The following is a 14,115-nucleotide window of genomic DNA, read 5'->3' as shown; positions in this document are numbered from 1 at the left end:
CTCACTATTCTGTATAAATTATATATACCAATGTCTTACTTGAAAAGTTGGCAGTCTCTTGAACTTCGAACAGGGTTTCTAGCCCTGTCCCTGACGCCTCCTGCCGCTGAGGGCCGTAGAGGGCCCGCCCTTTGCCCGGGCTTAGCCCCGGGCGTCCCGCTCGCGTCCCGCGAAGCTGGTCCTGCGTCGCTTTTGTGCGCCTCCCTGGCGCCCTCGCGGTGTCACAACGCGCGCCGCCGCGTAGGCTGCCGGGATTCGTGGTCCCGGAGCGGCGGCGCGTCCAATCTGCAGGGAAGGTGACTCTCGGCGGTGGCGGCGTGGACTGGAATGCCTGGCAAGCTGCGGCGTGTTGCGGCGTGTGGCAGGTAAGTTTTGTCGTTTCCCCCTGCTCCGCCGGTCCTGCGGCGCTTTTGTGCGCCACCCTGGCGCCCTCGCGGTGTCACAACGCGCGCCGCCGCGTAGGCTGCCGGGATTCGTGGTCCCGGAGCGGCGGCGCGTCCAATCTGCAGGGAAGGTGACTCTCGGCGGTGGCGGCGTGGACTGGAATGCCTGGCAAGCTGCGGCGTGTTGCGGTGTGTGGCAGGTAAGTTTTGTTGTTTCCCCCCACATTCCTTGTGAAACAAAAGCTTCCCCCCATGAATTCTAATCTCATATCAGCAAATCTATTCAATTCTTTCTTAATCGACAATTGCGAAAAATCACATTTACATCTGAATACCAATATTCCAAATGTCCTGTTCCATAAAATAAACTTGCAATTACACCACAGCTTATACCATATGTCAATTGAAGATGGTGATAGGTGAGTCCTTCTGAAACTGCAGATGGCAGTTTCATACACACATAGTAATCATTAACGTCCATTGTTTCAACATATTCAGTTAATAATTGTGTAAATACATTTAATCAGTTCTTATTTTCTTCATTGTGTACATTTTCTAGTCTAATTATTTTGTAATGTTTGTAGGAGAGTGGAATCTGGCTACATGGGTACCCCAACTTTTTGCCTGGTATTTTGCTGGTTTCTGACTTAATTGGGCTGGGATCCTGCTAATCAGGGTCCCAGCCTATCTGCTTCCTCCCTAAAATGGCTATTCTGTACTATGTACAACACAGATTGGATACTGACGTTACCCTATGAGACCCTAGTATATGGTACTATACGTACCTAGGGCATTGGTACCTCAGAGGCTTACAGGGGCTGAAGCACCTATTGTGCCACCCCTGAGACAACCACACAAACTGACACCACCAGACTACTACTGTAGTCTGGGTAAGGTGGTGCATGCATCCCTTACAGGGATATAAGTTCACTATATCCCACCTATTCACAACACATATACTCCTATCAGTCACCCCTATGGCAGGCCTTGCTAATCCTACAAGGCAGGGTGCTGGGATTTATGTGAGAGGGTGCCCCTACATGAGTAGAGCCGCTCTGCAACTTCCGTTAAAATGATTTTGAGGTTGTTCGTGGTGCAGCCAATTCATATACTCTTAAGCGCATTATATCTTAAACGGTAAATGCTATCTTTGGAATGGCTGCACAGAAACATGTTGTGTTTGGTGTCAAACACCTTGGAATCCTACCCCCGCTCCAGTACTGGAGTGGGAGGTAGGATTCCACCCCTCTAGAGGGGTGACATGTAGAAAGCGGCAGATTAGTGTAACCAGTTTAAAAGAGCTCTGGCATCACAAAATGGATGCCACCAGCCACAGACATGAGTCTGGCCTCCTGCTGCTGGCTGAAACTCAGCAGAGGAGGAATGGACAATAGCCTTCCTGTCACTGGGAGGGGCCACCACCTCCCAGACAGGCTATAGTGGATTGGGGAGGGGTGTGTGCACTCTAGGAGTGCTTTGATCCTTTGTGCCTGGGCACATTTGGTGCCCCAGGCCCTGCAGGTCTGCAGACCGGATACCACAAGGCTCTATGCCCATATTTGGGCATCCCTTAACACAGCGAAAAGGTGTAGCCACCTTTTCCCGCCACACTTCTCTTGGTGGGTTCAAACTTAGACCTTCCCCTCACTTTACAATAAAGAAGGGAAGCTGGACCCCCCAGTCCTCAGATTACTTTTGGAACTGACTAAAATGCGACTCCATGACCTTCGACATGCTGCTGCCCAGCTGACTGACGAAAATCTCCCTTGGGGTAAAGGAGTTACCCCCCTGCTTGGCAGGCACTGAAGCATCGCATCTGACCTGGCTGGCTCTACTCTGCTCCTAAGGACTCCGAAGAACTTTGTCAATCCTGAGGTGGGTTTCCGGGCATCCCTAAGGCCTGTGAGTGTGCACAGTAAAGCTGAGCACTGTGGACCTCGTGGGGGCTGCAATACCCGATACCTCAGGGACCTGCCGCCATTTTGCCTTGCACATGACCCCGGCTGTCTACAAGGTTGTGCATTGGACTCTTGCTAGTTCTACCCCAGAGCTCCATCTGTGCCAAAGACCGACACCCTAGCTCGACGGAGACCCATATTTATTAAGCCTTCACATAGCTCTTGTGCTGCAAGGTGATGAAAGAACAAGCCACCAGAGACACCGAGGCCCATATTTATCAAGCCTTTGCATTGCCCTTGTGCTGCAAGAAGAAGACGCCAGAGACACCATGGCCCATATTTACCAAGCCATCACATTGCCCTTGTGATGCAAGAACAAGACACCAGAGACACTGAGAACCATATTTATCAAGCCTTCACATTGCCCTTGTGCTGCAAAGTGATGCAAGAACAAGACACCAGAGACACTGAGGCCCATATTTATCAAAACTTCACATTGCCTTTGTACTGCAGGAACAAGACACCAGAGACACCATGGCCCATATTTACCAAGCCTTCGCATTGCCCTTGTGTGCATGGTGATACAAGAACAAGACACCAGAGACTCCGAGGCCCATATTAATCAAGCCTTCACATTGCCCTTGTGCTGCAAGAACAAGTCAACAGAGACACAGAGACCCATAGTTATCAAGCCTTCACATTGCCCTTGTGCTGCAAGGTGATGCATGAACAAGAGGCCAGAGACGCCGAGGCCCATATTTATCAAGCCTTCGCACTGCCCTTGTGCTGTAAGGTGATGCAAGAACAAGACACCGAGGCCCATATTTATCAAGTCTTCGCACTGCCCTTGTGCTGTAAGGTGATGCAAGAACAAGACATCAGAGACACCAAGACCCATATTTATCCAGCAATCATATTGCCCTTGTGCTGTAAGGTGATGCAGAGACACTGAGGCCCATATTTATCAAGTCTTCACATTGCCCTTGTGCTGCAAGATGATGCAAGTACAAGAAACCAGAGGCCCATATTTATCAAGCCTTGGCATTGCCTTTGTGCTGCAAGAACAAGACACCAAAAACACCAAGACCCATATTTATCAAGCCTTCACATTGCCCTTGTGATGCAAGAACAAGACACGGGAGACACCGAGGCCCATATTTATCAAGCCTTTGCACTGCCCTGGTGATGCAAGAACAAGACACCAGAGACACCATGGCCCATATTTATCAAGTCTTCGCACTGCCCTTGTGCTGTAAGGTGATGCAAGAACAAGACACCAGAGACACCGAGGCCCATATTTATCAAGTCTTCGCACTGCCCTTGTGCTGTAAGGTGATGCAAGAACAAGACACCAGAGACACCAAGACCCATATTTATCAAGCCTTGGCATTGCCCTTGTGCTGCAAGGTGATGCAAGAACAAGACACCAGAGACACAGAGGCCCATATTTATCAAGCCTTGGCATTGCCCTTGTGCTGCAAGAACAAGACACCAGAAACACCAAGACCCATATTTATCAAGCCTTCGCATTGCCCTTGTGCTGTAAGGTGATGCAAGAACAAGACGCCAGAGACGCCGAGGCCCATATTTATCGAGCCTTCGCACTGCCCTGGTGATGCAAGAACGAAACACCAGAGACACCGAGGCCCATATTTATCGAGCCTTCCCATTGCCCCTTGTGCTGTAAGTTGAATTAAGAACAAGGCACCAGAGACACTGAGGCCCATATTTATCAAGCCCTTGCATTTCCCTTGTGCTTCAAGGTGATGCAAGAACAAGACACCAAAGACACAAAGGCCCATATTTATCAAGTCTTCACATTGCCCTTGTGCTGCAAGAACAAGATACCAGAGACACCGAGGCCCATATTTATCAAGCCTTTGCATTGCCCTTGTGCTGCAAGAACAAGATACCAGAGACACCGAGACCCATATTTATCAAGCCTTCGCTTTGCCCTTGTGCTGCAAGAACAAGATACCAGAGACACCGAGGCCCATATTTATCAAGCCTTCACATTGCCCTTGTGCTGCAATGTGATGCAGGAACAAGACACCAAAGACACCGAGACCCATATTTATCAAGCCTTCGCTTTGCCCTTGTGCTGCAAGAACAAGATACCAGAGACACCGAGGCCCATATTTATCAAGTCTTCGCATTGCCCTTGTGCTTCAAGGTGATGCAAGAACAAGACACCAGAGACACCGAGACCCATATTTATCAAGCCTTCGCATTGCCCTTATGCTTCAAGGTGATGCAAGAACAAGACACCAAAGACACAAAGGCCCATATTTATCAAGCCCTTGCATTGCCCTTGTGCTGCAAGGTGATGCAAGAACAAGACACCAGAAACACAAAGGCCCATATTTATCAAGCCTTCACATTGCCCTTGTGCTGCAATGTGATGCAGGAACAAGACACAAAAGACACCGAGACCCATATTTATCAAGCCTTCGCTTTGCCCTTGTGCTGCAAGAACAAGACACCAGACACACCGAGGTCCATATTTATCAAGTCTTCGCATTGCCCTTGTGCTGCAAGGTGATGCAAGAACAAGACACCAGAGACACCGAGGCCCATATTTAACAAGTCTTCACATTGCCCTTGTGCTGCAAGGTGATGCAAGAACAAGACACCAGAGACACCGAGGCCCATATTTAACAAGTCTTCACATTGCCCTTGTGCTGCAAGGTGATGCAAGAACAAGACACCAGAGACACCGAGGCTCATATTTATCAAGTCTTCACATTGCCCTTGTGCTGGAAGGTGATGCAAGAACAAGACACCAGAGACACCGAGGCCCATATTTATCAAGCCTTCGCATTGCCCTTGTGCTGCAAGTCAATGCAAGAACAAGACACCAGAGATACTGAGTGTAGGAGAGTGGAATCTGACTGTATGGGTACCCTAACTTTTTGCCTGGTATTTTGCTGGTTTCTGACTTAGTTGGGCTGGGATCCTGCTAATCAGGGTCCCAGCCTATCTTCTTCCTCCCTAAAATGGTTATTCTGTACTAGGTACAACCCAGATTGGATACTGGGGTTACCCTGTGAGTCCCTAGTATATGGTACTATCGGTACCTAGGGCATTGGTACCTCAGAGGCCTACCAGGGGCAAAAGCACTTATTGTACCACCTCTGGGACAGCCATACAAACTGACTCCACCAGACCACTACTGTAGTCTGGGTGAGGTGGTGCCTGCACCCCTCACAGGGAGGGATATAGGTTACCTATATCCCACCTATATGCAACACATATACTCCTATCAGTCACCCCTATGGCAGGCCTTGCTATCCTACAAGACAGGGTGCTTGGAATTATGTGAGAGGGTGCCTCTACATGAGTAGAGCCCCTCTGCAACTTTCGTTACAACGATTTTGAGGTTGTTTGCAGTGCAGCCATACTATATACACTTAGGTGCATTATATCTTAAACTGTAAATGCTATCTTTGGACTGGCTGCACAACAACATGTTGTGTTTTGTGTCAAACACCTTGGAATCCTACCCCCACTCCAGTACTGGAGTAGGAGGTAGGAATCCACCCCTCTAGGGGGGTGACCTGTAGAAAGCATCAGAAAAGTGTAACCAATTTAAAAGAGCCCTGGCATCACAAAATGGATGCCACAGACACAGGTCTGAACTCATGCTGCGGGACGCAGGTCAGCAGAGGAGGCCTGGACAATAGCTGGAACTGTCACAGGGAGGTGTGACCACCTGCCAGACAGGCTGCAGTGGATTGTGGAGGGGTGGGTACCCTTTAGAAGGGCTTTGATCTTTTGTGCCTGGGCACATTTGGTGCCCTAGGCCCTGCACGTCCGCAGACTGGATACCACGAGGCTCTATGCCCATATTTGGGCATCCCTGGACACAGGGGAAAGGTGTAGCCACCTTTTCCTGCCACACTTCCCATTGGTGGGTTCAAAGTTAGACCTTCCCCTCACTTTGCAATAAAGAAGGGAAGCTGAGTCCCCAAACGTTAGATTACTTTTGGAACTAAAGAAAACTTGACTCCACGACCTTCGACGTGCTGCTGCCCAGCTGACTGAAGATAATCTCCCTTGGGGTAAAGGAGTTACCCCCCTGCTTGGCAGGCACCGAAGCATCGCATCTGACCCGACTAGCTCTCTGCTGCTTCTTAGGACTCAGAAGAATTTTGTCAATCCTGAGGTGGGTTTCCAAGCATCCGTAAGGCCTTTCAGTGGGCACAGTACAGCTGAGCACTGTGGACCTCGTGGGTGCTGCAATACCCGATATCTCAGGGACTCGCCATCATTTTGCCTTGCACATGACCCCAGCTATTTACAAGGTTTTGCATTGGACTTCTGCTAGTCCTACCCCAGAGCACCATCTGTGCCAAAGACTGATGCCCTAGCTTGACCGAGTGTCCCATGGGCCCTCTCTGAGGCACGCAGCTTGACCGGCCTTCACTATCCCTTGTCTCTCGACCTGTGGGTCCATACAACGGCCAACCTTCACTTCAAAGGGCTCCCCTGGATGCTCCAGGCTTGCCCTACCTTCTCCTTGCTGGAGAAACCTCTCAGACCTTGCTGGTCTGCAGCGTAATGAAACTTCACTTCCTGCGGGGGTTGCGGTTGCCAAGGCTTGTTGGGTCCAATCGGGATACCAACAACGCACCGACCCAGATCCTTCATGGGACAGCTTGAATCCAGCTCCTGGTTGTTGTCGACACCTCCTGGTCCTCGTAGCTGCAGAAACGAGTTACACCTCTTCGACCTAAAGCACCCGACATTGGTGGGCCCTTTCTCCTGAGGCCCCTGGTCACTGGCGAGTGATCTGAACATCTGTCCCTTTTGCTTTCAGATTCTTCTCTTCTTCATCCAACTCTTTATCCTGAACGGACTCTTCGCCTCTTCACGACAGCAGCAGTTTTTGCCATTTTCTCCACAGAAAACGACTTTGCAACCCCACACCAAAAAGCACCTACGCATCCGGCTTCCCTGGGGCAGGTAACACTGGTACTACGGTACACTTGTGGGTGTGGGTCCTCCAAGAGCTTAACTCTCAACTTAAGTCATGACTTTCAACTGTTGCTAGAAGTGCCTTGATTCCTTTAATTTGCAACTGCGACTTTTCCCATAGGGTTTAATGGGGCTTCATGTTTAATTTCACACACTGCACGCATCCCCCGTGGGTCCCCTCCCTCACTACCTTGGGTGGTTCTTAAGGGGCCCAGCAATTCTTAGTGCCCTAGGCACAGTACCCTGAACTGTTGTGGTTCCTATACCACTTTTTTGATATATGGTTTGGTCCCCCCTGGGGCCCATTGCTTTTCATGCTACTTATTGTAATTTAAAGTGCTTTGTTTTGTATAACTTTAGCCCCTGGCCTCATAAAGAGTCTAGTGGGATTATTCTGTGAATAAATACCCTATATTTTATATATATATACTGGTGTGGAATACTCTTTCATTTGGTCATTCAAGAGGTTATTATGGTAAAACAATTAGCTTAACACTCCTTCAAGACGTAGCCTGAACGCTGCTCTCCACAGCTACCACTAGGATAGCTTTCTATAAGGTTGCCTTTAAACCCACCATCTAGAAGAGTCGATTTGGACTGGTGCAAGGTGCCCACTTAGAACAAGTGGACAGCATATACCAGGCTAACTTCTCACAAGAGATAGTAGGTATGAAGTTGTAATTAGGGTCCTCAAAGTCATCATAATAAAGTGAGAGAGTGCGCATGTCTTCCTCAGATATCTGAGGTTGCAGCCTAAGGGGTCTATGCAGGCGGTGAGGAAGAGATCGAGAGGGCCAGCGAGGGTTATTGGGGTTAGTCTCCGAGGACCTTTCCAAACCACCACTTAAAGTGGCTGCTAGTGGCTTAGGTAGATCAGACCTCTGTTGTCGATAGGATTTGCAAGGCTTCTCATTCTTCCATGAGCAGTGTAGGAGGGTCCATAGGTTATCCTTTACTGTGAGGAGGTCCAGTTTTAGTTCAGCTAGTATTTCTTTAATCTGGCGCAAGCTGACATTGTCGTTTACTAGCTCAGAGAAAGATGAGGAGAGAGTCCCTTTCTCCCCACAGTGCTTGCAGAGAGAGATGGATGCCTGTTTGTGCTCAATTATGGGCTTCAGGTGGGGGGAAGTATTGGCAAGGCCGCTGTTAGGAATCTGAGACGGTAGTTCAGAAGAACACCTTTGTGTGTGCCGGTGGTGGGGTTCAGTGGCGGGATCCTGTGCTAAGGAGGTAGCTATAAAAGGTGAAAGAGTACGGGAAGGGTTCATAGTAAGTGTGGGCCCACATGAGGTGTCCAGAATCATAGGTGAAGTGGAAGGGGAGGGGGGAGAATGTGCTGCGTTAGAGGAGGCAGGTGGATGAACTGAGTTGGAAGGAAGGATGCTGGGAGTTAAAGTTGTGTGTGGGGCAGGGGAGGCAATCCGAATAGAGTTAAAGGTACTAGGAGCCGTAGTTATATTGGAGCTACTGGGATTATGATTAGGAGATGCCATCAAAATAGGGTTGCTGTAGGCAGGAGATGTGAGGCCTGTAATGGGGGGGAGAGTGTGCAGTGGATTGAGGGAGGTCATTGTCCGAGGGTATATAGCCGACGAAGGGAAAGGAGATGACTTGGGCAGGAGGAGTAGCGCCCGTAGTGGAGTTGTGGAAAGTTTGCAAGGGTAGAGTCGGGTCACCGGTGCATGTAGCGGGTTTAATAACTGAAACATTGTCATTTGAGTCTGTACTGCTTATCTGAGTGTCAGCCTTGCTGTGTTTATTAACTGTGTGTTTGCTGGCCCTGGTGGTAACGGTAGAAGTCAATCTAGAGAGTGTTTGATGGCATAGTATGATGATAGGGGTAGTGAGATTATAATTAGTGATGGTGGATGTCCATGAGTTGTTGCATGAGTCGATCGGAGAGGAAGATTGGGTGGGTAGCAGGTTTTCTGTCGGGGTGGGGGAGGGTGGGAATTGGGTTTGATGAGTTAAAGAGGAGAGTAGTGCTGGGAAGTGCCGGTCAAAAATGGCAAGGTGCGGGTCAGTGGCCTGTATTAGAATGTTTCCTGTTCTGAAGATGGAAATAGTGAGTTCCCCTTTAAGGGTTGGGGTGCCATGAAAACCTACCAACCCTGGTGTGGTCTCTGACTGGTTATGGGCAGCTTGCCACCTCCAGACATGTTTATGGACATCTGGATAGAGAGCCCATGCTCCCTGGGACCAGACACAATGCACATCCAGGGTAGAGGTGTCACACCTCCTCCCCCAGGATGGGCTATTGCTCAAAGTGGGAAGCTTGAAAGATCTGTCGCCTTGGTGATGCGTCCCCCAACCCCTGCTGCTAGCAGCAGATTGCAGCCCCTAGTTAACACCCCCAGTTTGGGGGAGAAAATCATCAGGAAAACTTAGCAGAATAGGAGATGTGCCCACCCCTGCCCACTCGCCCCTAAGGTGGAGGAGGGTCAGTGAAGCACATCCCTCCAATCAGGGCTAGGTCTATGCCCCCTCCCACAGGAGAGTGGCATAATAGTGGATGTAGTCCCCACAGGTAAGTTGCCCATTGGACCTACCTACTACTTTGCTTAAACACCCCCTAAATCTAGTATTTAGGTAGCTCCCCCAGACCTAGACACTAGATCTGCAACAATCTAAGAAGAAAGAAGGCATCCCTGAAGAGAAGACTGAAGACGACAACTGCCTTGGACCCAGCCCTACCGGCCTGTCTCCAGCTTCTGTAAACATGCAACCTGTTTTACAGCCAGCGACCTCTGAAACGCTGGGAGTACTGCTGCCTTCGAAAAAAACTCCAATCTCCCATGGACAGCAGTCCTGTCCAGAACAAACCAACTCCAAGGACTCCAGATCAGACAGTTCCACATCTTCTGCCCAGTCTGCATCCGACACCCACGGCCCGAGTCTGAGTGGCTCCCCTGTGCAGTGATTCTGACCTTGGGTGTAGTGTTGCCTGACCTCTCCTGATCTCCATGGCGGCACCTGCAGTATGAATCCATAGGCTCCCCCTGACTGTGACCAGCAAGAAGACTCCAACGTCAAAAGGCACCCCTGCATCCGATGTTGCTGGACCTTGGTGTGCTGGAGCGGCAGTGCCCCTACGACCACCTACATCTCTACTTACCTCTGCTGTCATTGGTCTCCCTCCTGCAACCTTAGGTGCGACTACTGCAGCCTGTTTGCCAAAAGAAGAAACCCCTTGAAAATCACTGGGCGCCCGATGCTGAAATTGTATCCTGCACCCGGCCGCCCCTGTACCGCTGGGGGTACATGTTTGGTGCTGCTTTGTGCCCCCCGTGCTAGTCCTACCACCAACGTGTGGCCCATTGATCACCGTGTTGGCTGCCTCTGTCATGCAGAAGTGCCCATGAACAGGCATACGTTTTCACGTTATTTTCTGCCCCTCCTGCTGATTGATGCACATTACAGTGGAGCAGAGTCTGGGGCTCCTTCACTTCATTCGACCCATTGGTGGGACAGGGCAGTATTTGCTAGGTATTTTCAAAGTACAGTTGGTTTTCCATTAGGTCCAAACGATTTCACTCTCAGGAATGTTATTGCTTGAGCTGTTGACTTCAGATAGTAAATAAAAACACGGTTGGTGTAGTAGATTACTGGAGGCGATGGAAGGAGGGCCTGGGTGGCGGTGGAAGAAGCAGGCCCGGGGTAGAGGCGGCGGGAGCAGGGCCCGATCAGTGCCGGTGGGAGCAGTGCCTGATCAGTGCCGGTGGGAGCAGGTACTGGGCAGTGCCGGTGGGCGCAGGGCCTTGGCAGCAGTGGCCAGAGGCGGGAGCGAGTGGCGGTGGGAGTAGGGCCTGGGTAGCGGCGGCGGAAGCAGGGCCTCGATGGCGCCGGCATGAGCCGGGTCAGGATGGCGGCTGCAGGAGGAGGGCCTGAGTGTGACAGGAGCAGGGTCTGGGCAGCGGCGGCAGGAGGAGGGCCAGAGTGCGACGGGAGCAGGGTCTGGGTTGCAATGGCGGGAAGAGGGCTTGAGTGCCACGGCAGGAGGAGAGCTTGAGTGTGATGGGAGAAGGGCCTGGGCTGCGGCTGGGGCATGGCCTGGGCGCAGCGGGAGTAGGCCCTGGACAGTCGTAGGAGGAGGGCCTGAGTGTGGGGAGAGCAGTGCCTGGGTGGTGGCGGCGGGGGCAGGACCTGGGTGGTGGCGGCTGGAGCATGGTCTAGGTGGCGGCGGCTGGAGCATGGTCTGGGTGGTGGCGGCGGGAGCAGGGCCTGATCAGTGCCGGTGGGAGCAGGTACTGGGCAGTGCCGGTGGGAGCAGGTACTGGGCAGGTCCGGTGGGAGCAGGTACTGGGCAGTGCCGGTGGGAGCAGGTACTGGGCCGTGCCGGTGGGCGCAGGGCCTTGGCAGCAGTGGCTGGAGGCGAGTGGCGGCGGGAGCAAGGCCTGGGTGGCGGCAGGAGCATGGGCTGGGTGGCGGCGGGAGTATGGCCTGGGTAGCGGCGGTGGGAGCAGGGCCTGGATGGCGCCGGCATGAGCCGGGTCTGGATGGCGGCTGCAGGAGGAGGGCCTGGGTGCGACGGGAGCAGGGCCTGGGCAGCGACTGCAGGTGGTGGGCCCGAGTGGCAGTGGGAGCAAGGCCTGGATGGCGGGAGGAGCAAGGCCTGGGGGCCGGCGGGAGCATGGCCTGGGTAGCGGCGGTGGGAGCAGGACATGGATGGCGGTGGCGGGAGCAGGCCTGGATGGTGGCGGCGGAAGCAGGGCCTGGATGGCGGTGGCGGGAGCAGGTCCTGGATGTCGGCGGCAGGAGCAGGATCTGGGTGACGGCTGCAGGAGGAGTGCCTGGGTGCGACGGGAGCAGGGCCTGGGCAGCGACGGCAGGAGGTGGGCCCGAGTGGCAGTGGGAGCAAGGCCTGGATGGCGGAGGGAGCAAGGCCTGGGTGGTGGCGGGAGCATGGCCTGGGTAGCGGCAGGAGGAGGGCTTGAGTGTGATGGGAGAAGGGCCTGGGCTGTGGCTGGGGCATGGCCTGGGTGCAGCGGGAGTAGGCCCTGGGCAGTCGCAGGAGGAGGTCCTGAGTGTGGGGAGAGCAGTGCCTGGGTGGTGGCGGCGGGGGCAGGACCTGGGTGGCGGAGGCTGGAGCATGGTCTGTGTGGCGGCGGCGGGAGCAGGGCCTGGGTGGCGGCGGCTGGAGCATGGTCTGGGTCGCGGCGGCGGGAGCAGGGCCTGGCTGGCGGGGGCGGGTGCAGGGCCTGGGTGCAGCGGGAGCAGGACTTGGGCAGCAGCAATGGGTGCAGCGTGAGCAGGGTCTGGGAGGCGTCTGCGGGAGAAGAGCCTGGACTTGTATGGGACCAGAGTTGGGCTCGTGTCAAAGCAGGGCCTGGACATGTGGAGAAGCAGCTGGACACATGTGGGAGCAGTGCCAAAGCACATGTGGGAGAAGGGTCCGGACATATGTGGGAGCAGGGCCTGGACCCCAGAAGTAGGGAGGTTGGCAGAGAGCACTGGTGTAATGACTACTGTTAAAGTAGGTAACTTTTACTGCTCCTATGTTGTGTTGATCTGTAGAAAAATAATTCTAGTGCTATAGAAAACACATACATATGTGGCAAATGTTATAGATGCCTCATCCACCTGTTTATCCTCATGAATTAGTATTTCGTTTTAGAGCCTAGTATCTCATCTATGTTACTGTGAATATTTTGTATGCAAACTCTTAGGGCGATATTATCAAGGAACATGCGGTAGATTATCGCTGCTTTAGCAGCAGGAAACTGCAGCTAAAGCGGCGATAATCCACGGCATGTTCCTTGATATTATGGCCCCTAGAGACCAAGGCAAATGCAAGACACATGAATAGATTCATCTGCCATCCCCTCAACCCCCCGCCCCCCACACCACCACCCCTCAAAAGTAAGTATGGGTGGAAAATACGTTCCGCTCGCGGAATTTGCGAATTTTTGGCAAATTTGCGATTCGCAAATCACGCAAATTTGCCCAAAAATGTGCAATTCGCAAGTTGGGGAAATTTTTTTCTGTGTTCGCACCTAAAAAATACAATCTTGCGCGCACTGTGTCGACTTACCTTGATTCTGCCTTCGCTGATGAGTTTTCTTCTCTGTTTGCATGCGCTGCAAGACTTTAGTAGCTGGCCGTGCGACGACGCGATCGCAAACACGTCATTGGGACACGGAACAGGAAATTGCGAACGCGAACACGTCATTGCGACCGGGAACAGGAAAAAGGCATAGAGAGCAGGCTGGTTAAGTGGAAACAACATTCTTGCGACCGTTGCGACCGCATGCGCAAAATTCGCCCATGCTTACTCAATAGCTCCTGCAATCTAATAACAGAATGTAGAGATGTGGCCTCGTCTGACAGATTTGTGTGATTTCTCCAGTTTTCTTGGTATGGAGCGTTTTTTAACAGGATCTTTTTTTCAGGCCAGTCGTAATGAAGACAAGGAGAAATTAAAAGGGAAGAAGGCCAGGGTGGTCCAGATGAAAATGATTTGGTATGGACAGGGGCCCTCACAGGAGCTCGGGGACCTGATGGTGATGTTGGGTACTGTTAGAACCTGGAGTCTCTAGTTGGCAATGGTAGGTACCAATGTCCAAATAGGGACTCACCTGCTCTAGTCAGGGAAAGGGGGATATACAGTTAAGATAACCCCTGCTAACCCTCTAGGTGGCTTGGCCTGAGCAGTCTAGGCTATCAAAGGCAATGTGTAAAGTATTTGTACCAACACTCACAGTAACACAGTGAAAACACCACAGATTTACTCCACACCAGTTTTAGAAAATGAAGGTATCTTTACTACAAATTCACAAGACCAATAACTACAGTAAAACCAACATAAAAATAATCAAAAGGTTACTTAAAAATAGTTCAAGAGTTTGCAGAAAGTAATC

This window comes from Lissotriton helveticus, chromosome 6, assembly GCF_964261635.1.
Source record: "Lissotriton helveticus chromosome 6, aLisHel1.1, whole genome shotgun sequence".
Lineage (NCBI taxonomy): Eukaryota > Metazoa > Chordata > Amphibia > Caudata > Salamandridae > Lissotriton > Lissotriton helveticus.
Note: the sequence above shows the minus strand (reverse complement) of the source record.